General features: G+C 40.1%; 1 protein-coding gene across 50 annotated transcripts in view; it reads left to right on the forward strand.

Annotated features, from left to right (window-relative positions):
* ADGRL3 (adhesion G protein-coupled receptor L3) overlaps positions 1 to 27177 on the forward strand; it is a 624693-nt gene that overhangs the window by 195197 nt on the left and 402319 nt on the right. For all 50 annotated transcript variants that reach the window (XR_015732755.1, XR_015732756.1, XR_015732757.1 and 47 more), the window contains one exon: positions 24052 to 24186. The gene's annotated coding sequence lies outside the window, so the exon portion shown is untranslated. The remainder of the gene's footprint in view (positions 1 to 24051; positions 24187 to 27177) is intronic.

A 27177-nucleotide genomic window follows, 5' to 3' on the forward strand; every position in this document is an offset into this window, starting at 1 on the left:
CCCTTTTAGCTTTAATCCCCAGGTTAGAAAAATCCATAGTATTTGTCATATGACAACGTAAAGTTGGATATCATTGGCAAATTGATCATATCACACCCCAAACTGATGGAGGAATTTCCCCAATGGTTTTATATATTGTAGATATTAAAAAACAAGTAAAAAGGACTGATTCCTGTGGTGTTCTATATATCACAGGCTATAATGTCAATCTTGCTCCCACACACACTCTGACCGAAACCACCCATTAAGGGAGGAGCAGAATAACTGAAAAACCGGAACTCCGGTCTCCAACTTTTGCCCATAGTCAATGGTATCAAAAGCCACTAAGAGATCCAAAAGAACAGAGGAGTTGCAGTACTCCAATGAAGTCCTGAAACAGGTCAAAGATGAAATCCTGAGTATGATTGTTAATATGACTTGGAACTCAAATTACTTGAGACAATCCCATGGTCACCATGGCAGACATGGACTCTGAGCCTTGTTGGAGCTTTATTGGACTCGTCCCAGTGGTCGGATTCAAATAATTTAACAACCGGTTCTCTGCCCTAATGACCAGCTGGCTGGATGTGGCTGGGCACGGCCAGGGGGCATGATAGCACTGAGCCTCCTGCAGCACTCTGCCAGTCAAAACGGGATACGGGGGTTAATTACAAAATGGGGCTTTGCTTTGTGGCATCTAGATCCAGCGAGGAAGGGGTGTGAATTGCACAGAAAATACACTTTTGTTTGGTTATGAAGAAATATCCCCAAAGTCAGATGTACATTAAATGTAGACTGACTGTTAGCTACACATCTTCCCAGCAAACAGCAAAATTTGAAGCTCCAGGTAAAGAGGATTCATTTTAGGATGAGTAACTACAGTTTGCATGTTGGAGGTTCCTAAAGGAATGCTGGGGGAGAGGTGCAGAATAGCCCGTCTCTGCCTGAGGCTGTAGAGACCTGGCACCAATCAAAACACTGTTTGTGAAACAATTGATGAATACTGACAGGGTAAGCCACTAGTATATGAAAATAAGAGCAAACTCCATTCCCTTCAAGTACTGATAATGTTACCTAGTTTGGTAATGAAACATCTACAAGAAAACCATCAGAGAGCACCAAGGATCCCACAGTTCAACGTTGAGCTACAAATATTCTCTTCTATTGATAAACACTTTTTGGTTAGAGGGACTCAGAGCCTGCCTTATATGAGATGGCTCCCAGTAGATTTCATTCTAAATTTTGATATGATTTCTGTAAATAAGGAATGTAGAATTATAATGGCTGAGTATTTGATTCTTCATACATCAAAAAATACAAAGCTAAGGGATAAACAAATAAAAAACAGATTTGAAAAAATTAGAGGCTCAGGAAAGAAAAAGAGTGAAAGTGTAAGAGAGAAAGAAGAAAAGAAAGAAAACTGAAAAAAATGACTTCCAACTTTCTTTGGTACAGATATAAAAGAGTTTGATATATAAAAAATATATCAAACTCTTACTCTAAGATTAACATTTGTCTACATTATTTCCATAATCCCATTCTAATCATCAAAGCCCTGATCAACTTTTAATTTCAGTTTCTCACAAAAAGTCCAGTAATGGTTCATATCGCTTTAATCACTATTTGTTAAGGAAACCACAACCAATTTATTTAATTGCACCAAACTCTAAATAAAACAAGAATGGAAAATCCTAAACTCTAGTATAGACCCATGCTCCTCAACTTTGGCAACTTTAAGGTGCATTGACTTCAATTCCTAGAATTCCCAAGGCAGCATGAAGTTTGCCCATCTTAAACTTGCCAAGACTGAAAAATGCTGATCTACAGATTCCTCTTTTACTGGTTCTTACTTACTTATGAGCAATCATAATGCAAAAGCCTCACTTCCACCCCATCCCAGAGTAACTACCATTCCCTCACCAACCTGCTTTCCAACTCCATTCTCCTGCATGCAGGGCAACAAAAGAAGACCATGTGACTACCAGTTTAAAAAAAAAGTTCAGTTAGACCTTCCAACTTCTTGGGGGAAAAAAAGTCTCACAAAGTTGGAAGGTCTGACTGAACTTTTTTTAGACTGGTAGTCACATGGTCTTCTTTTGTTGCCATGCATGCCAGAGAATGGAGCTAGAAAGCAGGTTAGTGAGGTAATGGTGGTGGTTGCAGGATTTTGCAGGAAGCCGTCCAGGCCAAAAACGGGCCATGGAGGGGGCAGCCTCCCAGCTGATCGGTGCGGCTGGTCCATTCGCCACCTTCCAGCTGATCACCACAGCTCGCAGTCACGCCCCTGCAGCCTCCCCACCCTGAATGGTAACCCCAGTGGGTATGGCAGGGCCAGCCAGTGGTGGGAGCAACCAGTTCACCGAACTACGCAAAAAATTAACAACCGATTTGGCAGAACCGGTGCAAACCAGCTGAATCCAACACTGACTCATCCTATATCCATAAGAGGTTTGTTCACATATTTATCACATACACATTATAAATCTATAGACCACTGAGAAGTCGGGGGGCATATTTTAATCCTTCTTGAATGTAAAGGAATGAAGAGCTGACCTTGGAGGAGCAATGGTTGAGCTGAAAGGAAGAAAGTGACTCAGTCATGAGAAAAAAGGGAAGCATGAGAAATAAGCTCAATAAGGCAATAATTATAAGGCAATAAGCTTGCCTTGATTTTATTTATTATAAAAGAGAAGTGAGAGAAACTTGGGCAGACTTTCAAAATTATGTGATTCTGCCTTATTACAATATAGAGCATTCCTGGAATCCCTGCTTAGTCTTCTTTCTTGATCTGGCCTATGTAGAGCTGGCACAGAATAATATATTAGCTGTAATGCATGGACTTCTTCTTTGTCTAGATCTGTGATGGCGAACCTATGGCATGCGTGCCCAAAGTGGTACACGAAGCCATGTCACCTGGCATGCACGTCCTTGCCTGTTTGTCTTCTTGGTTTCTGGTGCACATGCGCATACAATGATCAGCTGTTCTTTGCATGCATGGCAGTGCCAAAAACCGGTGTGTGCATGCACACCGGCCAGCTGATTGTCGGGTGCACATGCGCGCCAGAACCTGGAAGTTTGGCTTTTCCAGAACGTGATCCCTTCATGCGCATGGTAGTGCTGAAAACCAGCCTGCGCATACGTGCTGGCCACTGATCATCAGGCGCGCATGTGTCCTAGTACATTGGCTTTTCCAGAGTGCAGCCCTGATGAGCATGCGTGCAACATTTCCGTTCAACCTTTTCGGCACTCAGTGCCAAAAACGTTCGCCATCACTAGTCTAGATGTTGACTTCCATGTAGTAGGAATATTGTATAATTCAAAAGAATATGAACAGGTCTGGTTTTACAATTGAGTAATTTCTTCCAAAAGTAACAATTATAGGGCAGTATACAAACAAAGAAGCATTAATCTCATTCCAGCATGATAATTTACTCAAGCCTTTTCTGCAATGGCCTGACAAAGAAACTTGTCATTCATTTGTACATAGACCTAATTCCACTAGAATACCATAAACCATCACAACCGATATAATGCTTTAAAATTAAATATTCTCTTCACTGTTACTTTTGAAACAGAGTGCCTTATTAATGTGAATAATTGAACTTCTCTATTTTATGTGTCCCTATCTAATTGGAGCACTTTTGCTTCTATAACATTTTGCTTCTATAAGAGATGCATGTATGAAGCATGCATCTCATTAGCAATTTGGAACATTATGTTGATGCTTAAAATAGTTTTAAAAATTGTAATTCAAAGTGCAAAGTAAAAGCTACATTATTGCTTGAGCTGGTGACAGTCTTGACCTTTGTATTTTGTGTCTAATCAGATGGAGTAATTTACAGACTAGTAAAATGGGGAGCTTATAGACTAACTTGCAAATCGTAATTACACTAAAGTTCATAGTCATCCTAACATTTCCAGTGTACAGTTTAGAAATTTTATGAATGTCCATGTCTTTGTGAAAATAATTAGAGCCTCTAGACATTAACCTTGCACTATATTTCAGTCTGCAACATATAATTTAATTAGATGAGCAAAAGGCTTGTTGAATAATTGATGTTTTACAGACTTCCAGTGTGGATACTGTCTGTAAATTTAAAGAAAAAATATTTTTATTCCTAACCATTTTAAACAATAAAGTAAATGTTTCATTAGTATCTGCTGACAGAGCATTAAAGCCAAGTTATTTATTCCCTATAAAAATGAAATGCTTCTGAGCAGCTAATTATCAACTCATCTATTTTATTTTTTTAAAATAAAGTCTTTAGCCATAGATAAGACATATTAAATTCAGCATCTTCAAGGATTAATAGAACTTTCAACAATTCCAAGCTAGCAAACAATAATGAGAAAAAGAAACATATACATATTGTGATGTCTCCAACATAACAACATTTCTTTATATTTCTAATTATTTGCTTGGATTTCTTATAAATATTTCCTGCTAGATTAAAACACTGCACTGCTTAGAAATATGAATTTGTCTTTGTTTTTTCTGCTTTCAGAGGTTTCTACTTAAAAAACAAACTATTTCTAATTAATAATATATTATGAATTGAATAATATACTCAGTATTCTTCTATTCATAAACTTATTAAAAAAAATAAACAGGTGTTGGAAGCCCAACTCATTATTTACTAAACTTGCAGATGTGGAAGTTGCAGCCCTTACCAATCCAATTATTATAAGAAAGCATAGAGGAATTTTAAAATCAAACTGGTGAACAATAAATGGCTATTACTACTGCAGGAAGATATTAAGTCAAAGTGTCAACATGAATTAAGCATTCTCTTTCAAAGGAGTCTCTAAATCTTGATATTGTTTTATTTTATAGTATGGGATTCTAGTAAAGCATTATGAGAAGACTATTTATTTTTGACATCAAATAAAAAGGAAGGCAGAGAAAAGTCCTAAATAAATCAATTACAGAACATGGAACAAAAAAAGCAATACAGAAACTGAATTTACAGAAATAATAAACAAATAAACTTTCCAAGAAATGTTGATTAAATTTTTAACTCAAGTAATGAATGAGATACAACAGTGCCAGTACATCTTTTTCCATAACAAGAACTTTTTATTTTTATTTTTATTTACAACAACGGAAACGATCCAACTCATTTACCATTCTAGAAACCTCTAACTAATTTAGAATATTCTGCTGAAACTGGATTTGTTCCAAAAAGGTGCATAAAGTACAATATCCTGTACCTTTTCAATGCAATGTATATCAGAAAACAGGAAAGTGGCTGTGGTTTTTCTTGACTGAGAGAAAGCCTTTGATAATTTGGAATGGACTTTTATATTCAAAGTTCTGAAGAAGATGAACCATGGTTCAGTATACAAACATGGATATAGAGAGTTTGTAAAGAACATGAAGCTAAGATAATGTTAAATGGACTTTTATCACACAAATAATATTCATTTGACTCTTGGTGACTTCCTGGATAAGTCCCTGAAGTTTCCTAGGCAAGATTTCAGAAGTGGTTTGCCACTGCTTATTTCCCAGGGTAGAGAGAGTGTGACTGACCCAAGATCATCCATCTGGCTTTGTGCCCAAGGCAAGATTAGAACTCACAGTGTCCTGGTTTCTAGCCTGATGTCTTAACCATCACACCATACTGGTTCTCTTCAATATTAGAATATCAGATCAGAATAAGACTGAAATCATTACACAGAATTTATCTGAGGAAGAAAAACAATATCTAAACTATAGGGTTCCATATTGTATTTAAACTAATTAAGCTCCTGCAAATTTACTGAATTAAAAAATGATTTAGGAATAATTATTGGAAAAATAGAATGGCAAACATTTTAAGATGGAAAACATTAAAATTGTCCTCGTTAGGAAGAGTAGCAGCAGTAAAAATGAATCTCTTACCAATGCTCAGTTTTCAATTTCAAATTTTCCCAAGAAGAATTGAAGACCGGTATTAAATGAGCAACAGAGACAAATAACTAACTTAATGTGAACAAATAGAAAACTGAGGATTAGGCTCAGTACAGTATTTTGCAATACCTGAAAGGATGAGGTGGACTGACAATACCAAATTTATTATCAAGTCAACTGTCTAACTTGCATCACATAATGGATTATATTACATTACACTTAGATTACTTCTACTGAGGGAGCAGGTCTCCTAGATGGTTTGCATAAATACTTTTCACTTGATAGAAATAGAAATGCACAGTTTATAAAAATCACTCAGCCATAAGTAGTGAATTAAATATTTATATGAAGATTGTCATCACCTCTTGCCTCAACATTAAATACTTATTTTCATGAAGGAGTATCTACAAAAATATGATCAATGAAGAGAGCCAAGTACAAACCAGCAAGACCTAATTCTTCATAAAACAAAGATGAAATAGTTGGAAATTCTTTATTCACAATGGTCTGAATGATCTACAGGTTTCAATAACTTCAAATATGCAGTATATCTCAAAAGGAATGACACAAAGCGGGTGGTATACATACTGTAGAGACCTTGTGTTATAAGTTGAAAAGACTGGTAACAGAACTCAGAACATTTGTTGAGACATGTTTATAAGTTGCTATTACTATTCAGAAACTGAACTAAGTTGAAGAGTGCAGAATTTAAATAAGACAATAGATATATAACAATGGGAATATCACTTAGGGAAAACTACTACAAGATGTTTTACTGCTGGTATATTACCTCTGTGTTGAATACCAAAACAGATAACTCACTTCTAAAACCTGTTAGAAATATAATAATAGGTCAGATCATTTTTCACATTTGGTGGCAATGCTGTACAGCTCAACAATTTTGTAAATCACTTTATGAGAGAATGAAACAAATATTAAAGGATGAATTCATTTTCTGCCATCTATTTTTCTGTTACACAGTATTAAACCTAATATCCTCACAAAGACCACTAAGTTACTTGTGTATATGATTGTGACTGCCAGAATGCTTTATGTTTTTTATTTATTTATTTATTTATTTATTTATTTATTAGATTTCTATACCGCCCTACTCCCGAAGGACTCAGGGCGGTGCACAGCCAAACAATAAAAACACATACAATACAAAATTTAAAAAATAGAATAAAATCAAATTAAATAATTTTGGCCCCGACAAATTTAAAACCCCAAACTTTTAAAACCAATTTAAAATTGAATATATAAATACTAAAAAATATTTAAAATTTTAAAAATCTTTTATAAAAGAGGGGGAAAATTAGGCCAGGCCGGCCTGGTGAAATAGTAAGGTCTTTAAGGCGCGGCGGAAGGTGCGCAGATCCGGGATCCTCCGTATCTCTGGGGGGAGCTCGTTCCAGATAGTAGGTGCCCCCACAGAGAAGGCTCTCCCCCTGGGGGCCGCCAGTCGGCATTGTTTGGCTGACGGCACCCGGAGGAGCCCCTCTCTATGGGAGCGTACCGGCCGGTGGGAGGCTATTGGTGGTAGTAGGCGGTCCCGCAAGTACCCGGGTCCTAAGCCATGGAGCGCTTTAAAGGTGGTAACCAAAACCTTGAAGCGCACCCGGAAGACCACCGGGAGCCAGTGCAGCTCGCGCAGGAGAGGTGTTACATGGGAACGCCATGTCGCTCCCATTACCACCCGCGCGGCCGCACTCTGCGCCAGTTGGAGCCTCCGGGTGCTCCTCAAGGGGAGCCCCATGTAGAGAGCGTTGCAATAGTCCAGGCGGGAGGTGACAAGGGCATGAGTGACCGTGCGTAAAGAGTCCCGATCCAGAAAGGGACGCAACTGGCGAATCAGGCGAACCTGATGAAAAATCCTCCCGGTCACGGCCGTCAAGTGCTCTTCTAAAGACAGCCGTGAGTCCAGGAGGACGCCCAAGTTGCGAGCCCTCTCCGTGGGGGCCAATGATTCGCCCCCAATAGTCAGTGATGGCGTCAACTGACTATATCGGGACGTCGGAAACCACAGCCACTCAGTCTTGGATGGGTTGAGCCTGAGCCTGTTCCTCCCCATCCAGATCCGTACGGCCTCCAGGCACCGGGACATCACTTCAAGGGCATCGTTGGGGTGATCCGGGGTGGAGATGTACAGCTGGGTGTCGTCAGCGTACTGATGGTACTCCACCCCGAAACCACGGATGATCTCGCCCAGCGGCTTCACATAAATGTTGAACAGGAGAGGCGAGAGGACCGACCCTTGCGGCACCCCACATATGAGGGGCCTCGGGGTCGACCTCTGTCCCCCTGTCAACACAGACTGCGACCGGTCAGAGAGAAAGGAGGAGAACCACCGCAACACAGTGCCTCCCACCCCCAACTCTTCCAACCGGTGCAGCATGATACCATGGTCGATGGTATCAAAAGCCGCTGAGAGATCTAACAGGACCAGGACAGAGGAGCACCCCCTGTCCCGAGCCCTCCAGAGATCATCAACCAACGCGACCAATGCCGTTTCCGTGCTGTACCCGGGCCTGAAGCCCGACTGGAACGGATCCAGATACGTCGTTTCATCCAGGTGCTGGGGGAGCTGTTGCGCGACCACACTCTCAACAACCTTCGCAACAAAGCGAAGATTGGAGACCGGACGATAATTTACCAACATTGCCGGGTCCAGGGAAGGCTTCTTGAGGAGAGGCCTCACCACCGCCTCTTTCAAGGCGGCGGGAAAGTCACCCTCACTCAGCGAAGCGTTTATAATCCCCTGGAGCCAGCCTCGTGTCACTTCCCGGGAAGCCAGTACTAACCAGGAAGGACACGGGTCCAATAAACAAGTGGTCGCGTTCAGTCTACCCAGAATCCTGTCCACGTCCTCAGGGGTCACAGGATCAAACTCATCCCAGATAACATTCTCAAGACCTGCCCCTGTCTCTCCCCCTGAGACTACCCAGTCGGAGTCCAAATCTTCCCGAATCTGAGTGATTTTGTCATACAGATACTGAACAAAATCCTCGGCTCTACCCTCCAAGGGGTCCTCCCGCGCTTCCTGGTGGAGCAGGGAGCGGGTCACCCTAAAGAGGGCGGCCGGGCGATTATCTGATGACGCAATAAGAGCAGCAAAATAACTACATTTCGCTGCTTTTATCGCCACTAAGTAATTCCTAATGTGGGATCTTACTAGTGTCCGGTCAGATTCAAGAAGACTGGCCCTCCAACTACTCTCTAGGCGTCTTTTCCGGCGCTTCAACTCCCTCAGCTCCTCGGTAAACCAAGGAGCCAATTGAGATCGGCGCCGGGTCAGAGGCCGCAAAGGCACGACCCGATCCAGAGCACCAGCAGCCGCCCTATCCCAGGCGGCCACCAGGTCTCCAGTCGAGGCGTGTGCCAGAACCTCAGGAAATGGCCCAAGCTCCGTCTGGAATCTGTCAGGTTCCATCAGGCGCCTGGGGCGGAACCATCTGACCGGCTCCGCCTCCCTGCGGCGGGGTGCAGCGGTTTGAAAGTTTGAAAGTTTATTGAAAATTACATATCATTTCCTTTCAGAATGGCAAACAACCTTATCTGAAAAATGATAAATCAACTTGGAAACCATTTACAGATTACAATTCTACATACAACAGAATAACAGATTTGGAGGGGACCTTGGAGTCTTCTAGTCCAATCCCCTGCTCAGGCAGGAAACCCTATATCATTTCAGACAAATGGTTATTCAGTCTCTTCTTAAAAAACTTCCAGTGTTGGAGCATCCACAACTTCTGGAGGCAAGTCGTTCCATTGATTAATTGTTCTATCAGAAAAATTCTCCTTAGTTTGGTTGCTTCTTTCCTTGATTAGTCTCCATCCATTGCTTCTTGTCCTGCCTTCAGATGCTTTGGAAAAAAGGCTAACTCCCTCTTCTTTATGGCAACCCCTTTGATGTTGGAACACTGCTATCATGTCACCCCTCATCCTTCTTTTCATTAAACTAGACATATCCAATTCTAGCTATTGTTCTTTATATATATTTAGCCTCCAGTCCTCTAATCATCTTTGTTGCTCTTCTCTACTCTTTCTAGAGTCCCAACATCTTTTTTACATCATGGCAACCAAAACTGGATGCAGTATTCCAATTCTGTCTTATAAGGCATTATAGAGTGGTATTACACTTCATGTGATCTTGATTCTATCCCTCTGCTAATGTACCTAGGACTGTGTTGGCTTTTTTGTCAGCTGCAGCATACTCCTGGCTCATATTTAAGTGATTATCCAATAGGACTCCAAGATTCCTCTCACAATTACTACTATTGAGCCAGGTAGCGTCTATACTATACCTGCACATTTGGTTTTTCTTGCCTAAATGGAGACTCTTACATTTTTCACCATTGAATTTCATTTTGTTAAATAGTGCCCTATGTTCAAGTCTGTCAAGATCCTTCTATATCTTAAGCCTATCTTCTGGAATGTTGGCTATTCCTGCCAGCTTGGTGTCATCTGCAAATTTGATGAGTTCTCCATCTCCTCATCTAAATCATTGATGAAGATATTGAAGAGTACTGGACCTAAGGTAGAGCCTTGGGGTAACCCACTGCATACTTCCCTCCATATAGATGCAGGTCCATTGAGGACTATACGTTGAGTGTGGTTAGCCAGTTATAAATCCACCTGGTAGTGATGGATGTGAAGTTTGGGTTTCTATTAACACAATACATTTACTATACAATATTAGCTTTTGCTTGAGTAATTAAATAAGGATTTTTAGACTTGGTAAAAACTTTTGTTAATGATTCATTCTGACATGATTCATGTTATTTTGGCCACTTTAGTTAATTATTGAACATTGATTTGATCTTAAATGTGCTTTTTCAGATCTTAAACTAATGTAAGAGGCCAGGTAACAAAACATGCCCTACAAGTTTGGCCAGAACTGTATTATATTGATGAAGGCTATTGACAGATGCTATAATAATTGAATCCTGAAAGCCTGAGTTTTCTCCTTATTATACTCTAGTGAATTAGAGAGGGATCAGTTTTAGCATTTTCTCATACTTTCTGTTTTCTGGACTTCAAGCATGTTTTTGCGACCATGATTTGTGCGTTTTTCAGCAAGGTCATCTGCATCTCCTTGACACTCCCAAGTCGTGATCTAATGTTAACTTGAAATTTTAATTTAATTGTATATAGTTTGTACATTTCTTTCCTATATTCTTTTTATCTGATTTTTGTATACTTCCTCTTGGCATTATCTTTAAATCTCTACTAAAATGAATCAATAAAATAATCAATATATTGCAAATCAATATATTGAAATAATTCATCTTCAAAAATTCTTTTCTGATATTTGAATAATCTATCCTATGCCCCCTCTACAGCTTCGCTTCTAAAATCTAAACATGTCCAGTTCCTTTTATCTTCATAGTGCTCAACATTTAACCACCAATCATCTTCTTAGTCCTTTTACTCGTTCTGTTTGCCTGAATCCTTCTAAAAGTATATACTCTAGAATTATAATTAATATATAATCAATAGTCAATGCAGAGTCAAATGGAGTTTCTTGTAATGATGTCACATTACTGACTCAAATTCAGATTGTAATCAGCTATTATTCCAAGATGTTTTTCATAATCATTATCAGGCTAGCATGTCCCATTCTGTACAGTACTTGCTGATTTTCTTGCTTGCTTGGTATTTGTCTCTATGGATATTTATTCTGTTACTTTTCAGCCAGTTTCTCTAACCTACCAAACTGTGCTGTGCTTCCTAATGTTGTATTATCTGTAAATTCCGTCCATCTCATCATCTAAAGCATCAATAAAATTGTTATAGGGTACAGGACTAAACCTTATAACAACCATTTTATATCTCACTCCAATTTGATAAGCAACCACTGATGAATATTCTTCAAAATTGATTTTCAAATCAACTACATAATACATCCATTTAATTGTCATATAATCCAGACCACATTTAACCATGTTGATAATCAGAGTCTAAGGGTAGGTAGACTGCCAAGCACTCAGATTTTGATCACATAACTATGGAGGTGCTGCAATGATCATAACTTTAGGGACTGGGCTTGCCATTCATTCTGCTTCATTGTAATTTCAAATGATCACTGAACGAATGGTTGTTAACTTGAAGACTACCTGTACTTTGCACAATAAATATCTTTTCAGAGAAGACTGAGCCCAAACTGGAGTTGTTTAATTCTACTTTTTTCTTAACTGTTGCCTTTTTGCCATCTTCACCAAGCAACTGGAAGACTGATCTTTTTCCTCTCTTTTGTTTTTATTTTGAACGTAACTAAGAAGCCCTTTTCGTTGTTCATCCATCTTCTGCTTCAACTCCTTCAAAGTTTTAGCCTTTCTGATACCATCTGGGCTTCCTCTATATATTCTTCCTTTGTGTCCTTCTTTTTATCTTCTGTTTTTCAGATCTTTACTAAGCTTTTGGTGCAGCTGCAATGGTTTCTTCTGTTGTGCTTGATCTCTCTCCCCATTCTTTTTAGAAGCCGTCATTCATGTTGAGCTTCTTTTCCCCATAGCTTCTTTGCCATGGAGTCCTATTTATTGCCATTCTGGGTTTATTAAAATCCATTATGGTAGTGTATATACTATATACCCCCTGGTGTCAAGAATTCAAGGATTACAAGATTATAGTATTGCTGCTATTTCTGAACTCACTAACTAAATAGTACTAAATAGATATGGAGCAACATATTAAAAAGCTTGAAATGCACTGGTCAGAATCATGAGAGAAAAAGAACTAAAAAAGAAGGAAATGGTAGAAGCTTCAAAAATAGTGATGGTCCTCAGTTAGCAATTGCTTCGTTTAGCAAGCATTCACAATTATGACAATGGTGAAAAAGTAGCTTTATAACCAGTCTTTACATTTACAACCTGTACATGAAAGTTAAGCTGAAGTAAGATCATAAGCACAGTCACAGTTTCACTTAGTTGCCAGTCCCAAATGTGGTCACTAAACACAAAATGAGGATTACTTCTATCAATCCAACCAAAAGAGGCATAAAGACATACAAAATAATTTGTTGCACTTATGAGTTCCTTTGCTATCTGTTTCTACTATTTCTGTGGTCCCTAAAGGGAACAGATGTATAGGTATAGATACCCAAGGCATGGAAAGCTAAATTCCAACAACCCAGCACACATCTTCCATCACTATCACTTCATGCAGCTTTGAAAGATCTGCAACCAACCAACCAAGAATCTTCTCTCTCCCTTTCTCTTTCCCTGTTAGACCTCTAACATTAGTCAAGGCTGGAAAGAATCAAGCTGTGTCCAAGAAAGTCTTTACACAGGTTCATCTGATGTACAAGCCATTCACACTTTTAATTATCTCCCCATTGATTACACATTATAGTGCTTCATATAGGGGTTGTCCTTGGCGGGAAAAAAGAAACTATTGCTAGTCCAGAATGCAGAGACTCAAGTAGTAGGGGTATTTTTGTGTGTCCCTATTGCTGCGTGAGCTGTATTGGTTACCAGATGATTTCTGGCTGCAATTCAAGGTGTTGGTTATCATTCAGAAAGCCCCTCATGACTGAGGGCCCAGTTATTTGAGGGATCAGGATGTTTTTTGCCCATCTGTTGAAGTCAGAAGGAGTGGGCTCACTTCAGGTCCCATTGATTGAACAGTAATATCTTGTAGGACCCAAGAAGTGTGGGAGCGTCTGCTGTCTGGAATGAGCTCCCCTAGGGATGCATACTGCTGCAACCTTAATGGTTTTCTGAAAACTGTTAAAATTTTGATTGTTCTCCCTGGCCTTGAGATAGGATGGTTTTCTAGCTGTGATATGGAGTTGGTTTTCCACATGACAGTCATGTGTGTGTTTGTGTATATGTATATATTTCTATTCATTGTAAGCCACCCAGATTCATTGAAGAGTTAGGTGGTAACTAATAAATAAGTAAAGATCAATTTCTCTGAGCCCCGATTAACAGGATTTGCTAGGTGAAAAGGATAAGGCTACACCACAAGAATGCTGATCAATACTTTCGCTTTCAGATGTGAATTTTAAATATAGACAATCAAAGCTTCTTGTTTTATTTCTCCCACCCTAATGGTGTGCTGGGAATTAAAGCTGCCTCTCAGAGGAGCCAACTTTCAGCTGACTATAGTTTACACAATAGCTATTAGCTTCTTTATCAATGTGGGAATCCATTCTTAAAAAATCACACACCGATTACACTGACTGAAAACTTAAATCAAAAGAAAAGCAGCTGTTGACTGCAAGCTTATCATTGCCAAAGTAAACCCTGATTCTCTGTGCGTTACTGGTGATTATTTCCTATCGCAGTTCTGAACGAACGACAAGCCGAGAGAAGCACACATTAAGTAAATTGAGATGAGAAGATGGACATGTCTTTGCTAGACAGCAAATGGAAGTTAATTAGTTTACATGTTAAACATGGCTGTTTTTTTTAAAAAAAAAAATACTATGGGTGGTGTTTTTATTGTTTTAATCATATATTTTAATTATTGTGTTTGCTTTTTTTAACATAAGAATTTTGACCATTTTAGTCTGTTGTAAACTCTCCTGGGCAAAGCTTCTTCTAGAAGAGCAACGTACAGATTTAAACAATGAAATTAGATAATTATCTGTGTGCCAGACACATTGAGAGATACTCACTGTTCTTATTCAAATTTTGGAATTTCTGCTCTATTGTAGATACCACATCTGCCCTTTGGTTGGTATAGTATATAGTCTGGACAAGAAAGAGCAATTTCATGTTATAGTAAACAATATGGCAGTTGAATGATGGATGTAGGGGAAAGGACTATAGTGAACAATAAAATCCTCTATATATCAATGTATTCATTTATTTGTCTATTTGTTTGAAATGATTCCTTTGAATGGATGCCTTTTTGAAGTTTGAATATACTAGTCATGAAACTCCCATGAGGAATAAACATTTGTCTTTTCTTCAGAAAAGATCTGTATCCACATTTGTTTCTGTGTGTATGCCAACACTAAGAATAAATGAAAGGCAGGAATAAGTATAATGTATTAGGCTGGGAGAACGACAAGAAAACTAAATTCTGTCTGGCCAAACCTGTCAACTAAGCCATCCTACTTTACAACATGTATTTTAACTGTTGCATAATTATTCCATTCAACTCCTAGGATAAACATAACTTTTGTGAATGTAAGAATATTCCTGTTTTTGTAATTAAAGGCTATGTGCTAATTGGGAAGCAATTTGTGTATTTGCATGCCATATCATGTGCCATTCTCTTTTTATTTTTATAAGCCAAGTGTTTAATCAGCCAATCCTATTTAATTTGTTTTATTTGCATTAGGAACTTTAATTCTCTAACACTGCTATCGGTGTTGTACAAATATGCATTATTCATCAGCAGTTGGCTCAGGAGAACAGGAGCATTTTTGTCAATTCTTCATGATCATTTTAGACAAGCCTACAGTTGCAAATGAAAGATAAATGTTTTAATGTTTCATTGCAGATTTTGATTACATTTTTTAAAGTCTTATAATACCAATGTTTAGCCAAAATTTTATTCTTTCTTTAAAAAAACCACTTCTGATACAGATTTTAATTTAAATTTGTCAGTGTAAGAATTAAATTACATTGAGAAAAATATGTTGTTAAAAAAAAGAATATGGTTTATCGGATACTAAGATTCAATCCAATTAGAATCTGATCTGAGAATTGGTCTGAGGCTAAGTCATCATGAAAGTCAGTGGTTTACATTGAGCTGGGCTCTTTCTCTAAGCCCAGATTGTCTTAGAGGGTCTGTGTAAGGAAAAATAAATAAAGCTCTGAATGCCATTATATATTCTTGTGAAGAAAGGCAGGATATAAATAAATAAATACCCACCTGCAAGAAGATTTTTCTTATGGGAAAATGTATAGAGAGCTACTTTGTAAGCATAGATGGGTCTTTCAGTTACTTAAACCTCTGCTTTGGATGATTTGCCTGCTTAATTTGTGCATTGGTCCATATAACTGATCTAGTACAGGTAGTCCTTGACTTACCATAGTTTGTTTAGTGACCGTTTAAAGTTACAATGGCACTGAAAAAAGAGTTTTTCATGATCATTTCTCACCTTTATGACCATTGCAGCATCTTCATGGTCACATAATCAAAAGTGAAGCACTTGGCACCTGACTGATATTTATGATGGTTGCAAAGTCCCAGGATCATGTGACCCCTTTTTGCAACCTTCTGATGAGCAAAATCAAGGAGTGAAGCCAGATTCAGATATTAACCTTGTGACTAACTTAACGACTGCAGTGATTCACTTAACACCTGGGGCAAGAAAGTATGCTGTTCTGTTCATTTGCACACACACATAACGGTGGTTTAGTACATTTATTAATATTCCCCAACAATTCCCTCCACCAAAAACCCAGAACTGTCCCAATTAAGTCTATCCAAAAGCAGACCGATACTAGTCCATAGAGAATAGCCAATGAGTCCACAATGCACTTGAAAGTTTCCCAAACAAGACAAATCCACCAGGCAAAATTAAATCCACAGTATAAGAAGGTTCTCAAGGTAAGAAAAGTCCAGAGTTCACAAGGCTCAATCCAAAGCAAGACAGGAATCACAATGACCAGGAAATACAAAGCTAGGAAATGAACATGTTCCCAGCATCACCTCCATCTGTCTGGTATGCTAAATAGCCAGGTTCCGGTACATCCCATCAAGAGGGACGAGGTTGCCACCTTACCAGTAATCGGGATGACCTTCACTGCTCCTGCTTTTCTCTGTCCTACATGTTCTCGGATCAGGTGCAGAAGGCAGTTCTTCCTCCTCATCACTAACCGGCTGCAGCTGCATTCTTTCTCCACCTGAATTTTAATTTAATTTAATTTAATTAATTCAATTTTTATGCCGCCCCTCTCCGAAGATTCAGGGCGGCTCACAATACATTTTAAAAAATCATTATAAAAAACATTTAAAAATTAAAAACATTAAAAACTCATTCACGCCATTCATGGCCGGATCTTGCCAGATCACAAGAGCGAGATCAACGGCCCCAGGCCTGCCGGAAAAGCCAGGTCTTCACTGCTTTTCAGAAGGCCAATAGGGTGGGGATGGTCTGGACCTCAGGAGATAACTGGTTCCAGAGAGCTGGGGCAGCCACAGAGAAGGCCCTCCCCTGCGGGCCTGCCAGCCGGCATTGTTTAGGTGACGGGACCCGGAGGAGACCAACTCTGGGATCTTACCGGTCGCTGGGAATGAAGTCTCAGGAATGTCCTGCTGCAGCTGTGCTTCAGCCAAATCACTCTCAGCTGTCTGCTCTGAATCACTGACCAACTCCCATCCTGATGTAGTTCATCCTCCTCAAAACAACTGTTATCTGGAGAGGTATCTGGGGATGCTTTTGGGGGAGTCATCAAAGAAAGGTTGTAAAATGGGGCAAGACTCACTTAACAAATGTCTTGCTTAGCAACATAAATTTTGGGCTCAACTGTGGTCGTAAATCGAGGAGTACCTGTATAGAGGCAACATAAATAATTTTTCCTTGACTTTTATATATATATTTATTTTTAATTAGTATCGCTATGAAATTATTTTTTGATCAGACTATATAAAGCATGCAAACATACTGGATACATTTTATATGTGAAAGCAGTGACAGTTTTGAACAGTTCCAAGTATGTCTCCAGTTTATTAGGACTAAAATGATATTAAATGGTTTCTGAGACCCAAAATGGTTAATTCAAAGGGAGTCAGCAAGAAAACCATTCTGGTAGAAAATATTTAAATAGTATCAATCTGAAGCCCAAAACAACAACCATCATGAGATGAAATCTGCTCCTAAGAATTAATCAACATTTATTACATAGTTCTGACCTAGAAGACAATTTCCTTTGGAAACCATTACTGCTGAAATTGCTGTCTATCTGAGTATTTATTCAATAATTAGTGTATTATCAGGGATAATTTTTAAATTTCAGGTGTCCATTTATATGTTTGTAAATTCCTTTTTTTCCCTTAATCCCCTTCACCATTAGTATTGTAGAAACTGCAGAATTAATATTTCCATTACAAAATAACTTTATTTGGTCTCACGTTAAAGAGAAAAGCAATATAATTTGGATAATAAAGGGCATTTATTTATTTATTTACCGTATGGCTAATAAAGGGCAAAAGTGCATGATCTTTTCAAAGGATAAATAATGGATAAGGTCACACTAATTGGTGCATTTATTTACAAATTCCTTCCGTCCTTCCTTCCTTCCTGTCATTGATTGATATTTTGACATCTCCCTTAACTATATACAGTATGTTACTCCTGGTATAGGTAAACTCCCATAATGTAAATCATTCCATCTCCCCAATAGAAATGCAGTATGAAATATCTACCATCATTCTGAACTGAAAAGCATACAAGTAAGGATGCTGCACCATACTTTCTCAAGCTTTTTAGTATTAGTTAGTAACCTCAAGCTACCTCTTGTCTGGTAAAGATGACAAAAATTCTCAAGCGGTTTTTTTTTTTTTTTACATTGTCAATTCTGACCAAAGAGTGCAAATCAAATATCTTTATTATCCTCTTTGACCAGCCTTTGCAGTAAAAAAGAAAAATAGTTTGATGCAACAATTCTTTATTGGAAAAGGGAAAAACAATAGGACAATAAAGCAACATATCTAATTAAATTATTGCAGAGTTATAAAATACTGAGAAGATACTTGGTCACCCAACATGTTAGGTTAGCTTCACTTAATAAGTGGATTAGACAAGCTAAACAGTTAATAATAAATAACTAACAAATAATGTACTAAGAGTTAACAATACAATATTAGGGGTATGATGAGTTTTACCTGTCAGTAGGTCATTCTTTCAGGGAGAAAATCTATGTGGTCACTAAGAGGTAACTCTAACATGATAGCACATCATTGCAATCATTGTCAAGTCTATCTATGAGTTATTACATTATCTTTTTGATGGCATTGATAGCACAGGCCCAAAACTTCCCAGAACAGTTCCATTGTAGATACTGTAGGATGCAGTGGTAGCAAAAATATTTTGCTGCTGTCATCATCTCTATAGAATAGGCTTGACAAAAAATTCTTTACTTACAACCATTGTACTCATTTTGCGTATTCTGCTGCTCATGCTATAGTGTTCTGCTGTTCCTCTTATTTCTAGGTTTATGAAATAAAATGAAATTTTGTTCATTTAGAGAGGCCACTTAGAAAACTCATGTCCACTGTCTGAACTAGCTCAATCTGACACATAGCTAAAGCTTCAACAAAAACTCATTTTTTAAAAATTGCATTTTCAACCAATCGTAGAGCACTTATGAACTTTGTGGATTCATCAGTCTTTGTACAATAGCACACTGTTCTAATTGACCCTGCAATATTACAGAATAGTAACACAAAATCAAAACTGTTTACCTGTATATGTCTTACAATAATCTAGAAATCCTGATGAGGTGGCCTTGGCATGAATTAAAGCCCCCTAAAGGCAGCATCCAGAGAGATCCTCAAAACCAAACATATCAGGAATGTAGGGCAGCAGAATAAGGAGTCTATTGACTCAGCCTCTCTAATCTACCGGGTTATTTTCTCCATATCATATGAAATTACACACACACACACACACACACACTTAGTGCCTGATACAAAATTATATGATAGAGTATGTATATAAAATCTTGCTTAACAGTCAAGTCAAACAGTACAATCAAATAACCTTTATTTATTTTATTTATTTATTTATTTTATTCGATTTTTATACCGCCCTTCTCCTGCTGGACTCAGGGCGGTGCACAGCCAAAGATAAAAACAGCGCATACAAAATTTAAAAATTTAAAAGAATTAAACTAGTATTGGCCCAATAAAATTTTAAATATCCCAACTAAAACCAATTTAGCAATTAAAAATATCTAAGGGGGGCGGGTCAAGCCAGCCCAGCTTGATGAAATAAAAAAGTTTTAAGGGCACGGAGAACAGCACGGAGATCTGGGATCCTACATATCTCCGGGGGCAGGTCGTTCCAAAGGACCGGTGCTGCCACAGAGAAGGCCCTCCACCTGGGGGTCGCCAGCTGACATTGTCTGGCCAATGGCACCCTGAGGAGTCCCTCTTTGTGGAAGCGTACTGGCCGGTGGAAGGCTACCGGTGGCAGAAGGCAGTCCCGTAAGTACCTAGGCCCTAAGCCATGGAGCGCTTTAAAGGTGGTAACCAAAACCTTGAAGCGCACCCGGAAGACCACCGGGAGCCAATGCAGTTCGCGCAAGAGAGGTGTCACATGGGAGCGCCCCATCACTCCCATAATCCCCCGCGCGGCCGCATTCTGCACCAGTTGGAGCCTCCGGGTGCTTCTCAAGGGGAGCCCCATGTAGAGAGCATTACAGTAGTCCAGGCGAGAAGTGACGAGTGCCTGAGTGACCGTGCGTAAGGAGTCCCGATCCAGAAAGAGGCGCAACTGGCGAATCAGGCGAACCTGATAAAAAGCCCCCCTGGCCACGGCCGTCATATGCTCTTCTAAAGACAGCCGTGCATCCAGGAGGACACCCAAGTTGCGGGCCCTCTCCGTGGGGGCCAGTAACTCGCCCCCAATAGCCAGCGATGGCACCAGCTGGCTATATCGGGATGCCGGAAGCCACAGCCATTCAGTCTTCGAAGGGTTGAGTCGGAGCCTGTTTCTCCCCATCCAGACCCGCACGGCCTCCAGGCACCGGGACATCACTTCAAGGGCATCATTGGGATGGTCTGGGGTGGAGATGTACAACTGAGTGTCATCAGCGTACTGATGGAACTCCACCCCAAATCTGTGGATGATCGCACCCAGCGGCTTCACATAAATGTTGAACAGGAGGGGTGAGAGGACCGACCCCTGCGGAACCCCACAAACAAGGCGCTCGGGGTCGACCTCTGCCCCCCTGCCAACACCGACTGTGACCGGTCAGAGAGATAGGAGGAGAACCATCGTAAAACGGTACCCCCCCACCTCTAACTCCTCCAACCGGCGCAGCATGATACCATGGTCGATGGTATCAAAAGCTGCTAAGAGATCTAACAGGACCAGGATAGAGGAGCAGCCCCTATCCTGAGCCCTCCAGAGATCATCCACCAATGCGACCAATGCCGTTTCTGTGCTGTGCCCAGGCCTGAAGCCAGACTGGAGCGGATCTAGATAGACAGCTTCATCCAGGTACCGTGGAAGCTGTCGCGCCACCACACTCTCAACAACCTTCGCCACAAAGCAAAGGTTGGAGACTGGACAGTAATTAGCCAAAACAGCCGGATCCAGAGAGGGCTTCTTGAGGAGGGGCCTCACCACCGCCTCTTTCAAGGTGGAAGGCAAGACACCCTCACTCAGAGAAGCATTAATAATCCCCTGGAGCCAGCCTCGTGTAACCTCCCGAGAGGCCAGCACCAACCAGGAGGGACACGGGTCCAATAAACATGTCACATTCAGCTGTCCCAGGATCCTGTCCACGTCCTCGGGAGCCACAGGGTCGAACTCCTCCCAAATGACATTCTCAAGACCTGCCTCAGTCATCTCATCTGTACCTACCCAGTCAGAGACCAAGCCTTTCCGAATCTGAGTGATTTTATCGTGCAGATACTGGACAAAATCCTCAGCCCGACCCTGCAAGGGATCCTCCCATGCTCCCAGGTGGAGAAGGGAGTGGGTCACCCTAAACAGGGCAGCTGGGCAGTTATCTGCAGATGCGATAAGAGCGGAAAAATAATTACATTTTGCCGCTTTTATTGCCACTAGGTAGGTCTTAATATGAGACCTCACCAGTGTTCGGTCAGATTCGGAGTGGCTGGCCCTCCAACCGCTCTCCAGGCATCTTTTCTGGCTCTTCATCTCCCTCAGCTCCTCGGAGATCCGAGGAGCCAGGTAAACTCGGCGACGGGTCAGAGGCCGCAAAGACACGACTCAGTCCAAAGCGTCGGCGGCCGCCATATCCCAGGTGGCCACCAGCTCTTCAGTCGAGCCTGGGTCAGAGCCTCAGGAAATGGCCCAAGCTCCGTCTGGAACCTATCAGGATCCATCAGGCGCCTGGGGCGGAACCATCTTGTCTGTTCCACCTCCCTGCGGCAGGGTGTTAACCGCCTCCCTGTGGTGGTTAGAAAGTCAAGCCTAAGAAGGGAATGATCTGACCATGACAAGGGCTCAATCACTATCTCCCCTATCTCAAGATCATTCATCCACTGACCAGAGACAAAAATCAAGTCCAGAGTGTGTCCTCACATGTGAGTGGGTCCATGGATTAATTGGGACAGGTCCATGGCCGTCATGGAAGCCATGAACTCCCGGGCCACCTCAGACGCCTTGCTACAGATGACAAGTTGAAGTCCCCCATGACCATAAGCCTGGGGGTCTCCACCGCCACCTCGGCAATCATGTTGAGCAGCTCGGGCAGGGCCGCCGACATGTGGCAGGGAGCCAGGTACATGATCAGCAAGCCCAACTGCCTCCCATGTCCCCACTTCACAAGGAGAGACTCACATCCGGCTATCTGAGGTACAGTGGCCTCCCTCGGAACAAGTCCTTCCTTTACAAGAACCGCCACTCCCTTGCCCCTCCCCTGGGACCTCGGCTGATGGAATGTGTAGAAACCTGGTGAGCACATCTCAACGAGGGGAAACCCCCCCTCCTGGCCCAACCAGGTCTCCGTAATACCCACCAGGTCCACACACCCCTCCTGAACCAAATCACAAATGAGGCGGGCTTTATTTACCACGGACCTGGCATTGCACAACATCAACTGAAGGCCCGGGGCCTGAAGCTTTATGGAAGCTTCTTAAATACATGCTAAAATTTGGTGAAATGGCTTATACTGTACTTTGTATGGTGTTTATATATTCCTTCACTGTCCCTGTTGCTACAAATTCCACCTCTATAAGTTAAAATTCAGCATTAAAGTCTAATGCCACATAACCAAAAAATAAACTTGCTGAATAAATCTTACACTCCTTTGATTTTCAATACATCCCCATGTAATTCCTGAAAAGATTCCCTGGTAGATTAAGAGATCTACCAGATATGGTAGACTGCATCCTTTAAGTCTGAGTGGGAGAGAGAAAAACAAATGTTGCAATTGAGATGCAGTATGTCTTATTTGTATTAAAAGCATGAAAGAATACGCTCACTCTCCATTCGCAGTTGTTTAATTGAGACAGACATTGTTGGAGGTTTTCAGAACCAATATAGATCTACAGGTAGTTCTCAATTTACAATCACAATAAGAACTGGAAAATTCATCATTAAGCAGTGTGGTCATTAAGTGATCATCAGCAGTGTGGTCATTAAGGTCATCATGTGACTGCACCCCATTTTGCTACCTTTTTCTTGTAGTTGTTAAGTGAGCCATATGGTCATTAAGTGAGACATCACATGACTGTGACTTGTAACATTCCATGCTGGCTTCCCCATTGACTTTGCTTGTTGGCAGCTATCTGGGAAGGTTGCAAATAGTGATCATGTGACTGCAGGGACACTGTGTTGGTTGTAAGTCACTTTTTTCAATACTGTCCTAACTTCGAAAAATCTCTAAATCAGGGGTGTCAAACTTGCAGTGTCATGTCATCACGTGATGTATCACAACTTTTCCTCCCTTCATTAAACTGGGGGTGGGCGTGACCAACACATGATGCATCTGGCCCGCAAGCTGCAAATTTGACACTCCTGCTCTAAATAAATGGTCAAAAGTTGAGGACTATTTGCAATGGCATTTGAATGAAAGAGGAAGAAATGATGTAATTATGAGTTTTACTTCTGTTATGAATTGTTGAAGAAAGTGAAGGCATCTAATCAGGGCAAAGGATGATTGCCTATTTATCTCCCCTTTCGTTTGCAGAAGAAATACACAACAAAGCCAAACTATGTGTATGTTGCACCTAGTTTTTATTTCAGAATGTTCTCTGGTGGTGGGATTGAGAGATGGGGAATCTATATCTGAAAGGAAATCCAATTGTTTGTATATATAAACCCTTTAATTAGAACTAAAATGGATTTCTATTAAAACAATAACAAAAACAATTGTTGAGACAAGCTTCCATATGGTTTCTATGTAACATTTATCTTGGCCTTCAAATACTCTAAATTGCATGAATAGAGTAAATTGGATATTTGGCCAAAATATCTGCACAATTAACTGCTTCTGTTGATTTTTGCTTTATTTTCTTCTAAAGAATTGTGGGTTTAAATTGTTAAGCAGGTGACTAAATTTTGTTTTTATTGATTTTATTAGGAAATAGCTTACAGGTTGTCTAGATGTCTTCAAAAAAAGGAAAATCCAAGACTGAAAAGCAGTGTCCATCACGGCATAGCGGTGGTGGCAACAACACTATCTTCTCCTTCATCTACCGACGAAGAAGATGAAAGGGTAATGTTTTATTTGAAACTAATGAATAAAAATATTGTAGATATAAAAGAATGGCAATTTGGAGAGAAATGTTTTAAGTGTATGCTGATTAACTCAATCCAGAATTAATAAATTAGAAAGTAGTAGCTCCCAATTAATGGACAAGCAATCACTTACTGAAATGCTATAACAAATTTACAGAAAGCTAATCAAATGTTACGAACCAAGCTTACATACTTGGAAACACAATCATACAAAAGCTTTGCTATGAGTTGCTATTCTACTCAGCATCATTGGTCCTCACTGAGTATATTCCCCTACGATGAGTTACACTGCACAAACACACAGGCTCAGTTTTCCATCTTCATTTTGTATTATAGACAGACTTTTGATTCCTGATGAGGTGTCACTTTATTATCAGATCTTTTTCTAGGTAAGAAGGTTGTTACTTTACTAGTTGTGTGAATCACAGAGATAGTGATGAAGAATTGGTGATCAACCTATAACTGCAGTTCACTGAACCGTCATCCATGAATCCACACAACTGACCTTTCTACCTTGCTTGATCTCCGATGATCTCACTGTTCCTCAGATGTATTGTGTAGGTCACTTGGTATGTGTATAAGACGAGCAATTTTTAAACAGCTCTGAATGGGATCTGTAGAAATGTGTTACCTATGTGAATGGAGTCATAGGTGATCATTCAAAGAATTGTAATGATTGATAAATAAAAAATCCTTCAAAAAGCTCAGAAGCATCAGGAGCTGGGTTTGTATGAGTCAAATACTTTTTCTGACCACAGGAAGATGGTATGGCATTGTTCCTTCCATCCCAAAAAGGTAGCCAAAGAAAGAAATGCTTAGTATCGTATTAAATGTTCTATTTTCTGTTTGCTGCCAGAATATTGGGAAGGTATTCAAAAGCCTGAAGCCATAAAATAATTTTGTTCTGGCTTTGATCCAGCTCCATTTCTTCATGAAACTTAGAAACAGCAGAAGTAGTGTTCAATGTTTTTTTTAATTAAATAGCTGGAGGAATCTCTAGAGAGAAGGAACATATTAACAGTTATCTGGATCAGAAAAAGTTGTTAGGTTTTTTTTTTTTAGGAGAGGGGTGGTTCACCCATTTTTCGACACACACCCCATCCCCTCTTTACTTTGGAGCTGTAACAATACGTAATTACTCTCCTTTGAAACTTTATGGGTAATTCAAAATTGTAAATGTTGGTGTTTTAAAAGGTTATTTTTGCAATCATGATTTTTTTAAAAAAAAATAATTGTATGCTTTGAACATTGTCTTTTGATATTTTGCTTGTGTGTGCATGTATATATTATATGTATTTGTGTGTGTGTGTGTGTGTGTGTGTGTTTATTTATCTCTTCAAATTAGTGTGTTTTTGAAAGTGTGACTTGGTACATTAGGGATCTACAGAAAATATAACAATCTAGGGCTTTTTTGTTTTTCTAACTTTTACAAGCTTAAGAATAATACATTTTTTGCAAGAAATTCTTCTGTATAATAAAGAGGGAGAATGACAATATTAACACACAATGGTTTGACCCAAGCACATACACTATATTGGTGAGCCCTGAATCTTTATACAGAATGCCAAACTGAACTCCAACTGTTGACAGAACTAGAATAAAAGTGTCACATTCTGCTAACCCAAGAGGAAATAAAGTTAAGGCTCCCAGCTGGCCATGTTCAAGAAACTAAGAGGTGAGAAAATGAATGAAGTCAAATGTATTCTTCCCACCTCAAAAGAGTTTTGATAGGCAGAAGGTTTAGTGAGGTGATAAAGGTCATTCTGAGAATCCATCACTCTGCTTAACTCATCTTCTCAATCTCCAAATATGGAACTACAGTTGTCTGCAATAATATACAATTCCAGGATTACCCCAGAGACAACAGAAGAGCCATTTACTTGCAAACTACTTTTCGCAGGTTCCTTATTTAAGAGTGCTTCAAAGCAGATCCTTGTTTTAATTCCAATACCTATTCCAATGAGGTGATTCAATAGAAACTTTGCCAAATTGAGAGTCCCATTTCTCTTAACATTATTTCTTCTTCATGAGAAGTAGAAGAAGAAATAATGTTAAGAGAAATGGGACCATTCAGTTACCGTTATTCCTACTTTTACTTCCTCTAACAAAGGGGTGTCAAACCTGTCACGGTGTCGTCACGTGACGTATCGGGACCTTTTTCCCCTTCGCTAAACCGGGCATGGGCGTGGCCAGCACATGATGAATCCGGCCCACAGGCCTCAAGTTTGACAGTGCTGCTCTAACACAAATAGCCAAATGGGCAATTCCAGAGATGTGGAAGAAGCTCTAAGGCTTTTGCACTCAAAAGAGGTGAATCAAAATGTTGTGACTTTCATGGGCTTCAGATTAATAATTTCAGAAGCTATGGGCAAGTCATAGACTCAAATTGCTATTTGTTCTGAAAAGGAAAGTTCATATATGAAAGACATAGAAGTGAAAAACATGCTATGAGTGGATCAATACTTGATAAGGATTTTGCTATTACAACATATTCCTTTTTATTCGGGTAAAGGCAAGATTAGACAAAGTAATCCCCAGAACATGATAGGTTTTAAATAGTGTTGGGTGAAGTTTTTTTTTTAATCTGGCTGGCCATACCATGTTAAGTACCAGAAGATCTTGGTACCCAATTTATAAGTAACAGCAGGTGTTTTTGGTACTTGACATGGTAATTCTTCCATTATCCCTTGCAGCGTGTTATATAAAATAATTGTGTGTGATGAAGTGTAAGCTTAAGCAAGTGTCATGAATTTGACCCTGGACTCCTCTCCGGGTGTGAGGCTCAGAGAGTGCTAACCTGATGGAAGCAGCCTCAGCCTGATCAGACGAATGACAGGCTGTGGCTGAGCAAGGCACGCTGCAGCTGCAGTCAGTTGGCCAGGAGGCTTCAGAGAAGGACTGGAAGCAGTTGTCCCCATTAGTGACAAGGAGGAGATGGAGTCCACACCTCCTCCCAATCCAAGGACAT

The sequence above is a fragment of the Pantherophis guttatus genome, chromosome 2 (assembly GCF_059756535.1).
Source record: "Pantherophis guttatus breed Tessera chromosome 2, ASM5975653v1, whole genome shotgun sequence".
NCBI classification, from domain to species: domain Eukaryota; kingdom Metazoa; phylum Chordata; class Lepidosauria; order Squamata; family Colubridae; genus Pantherophis; species Pantherophis guttatus.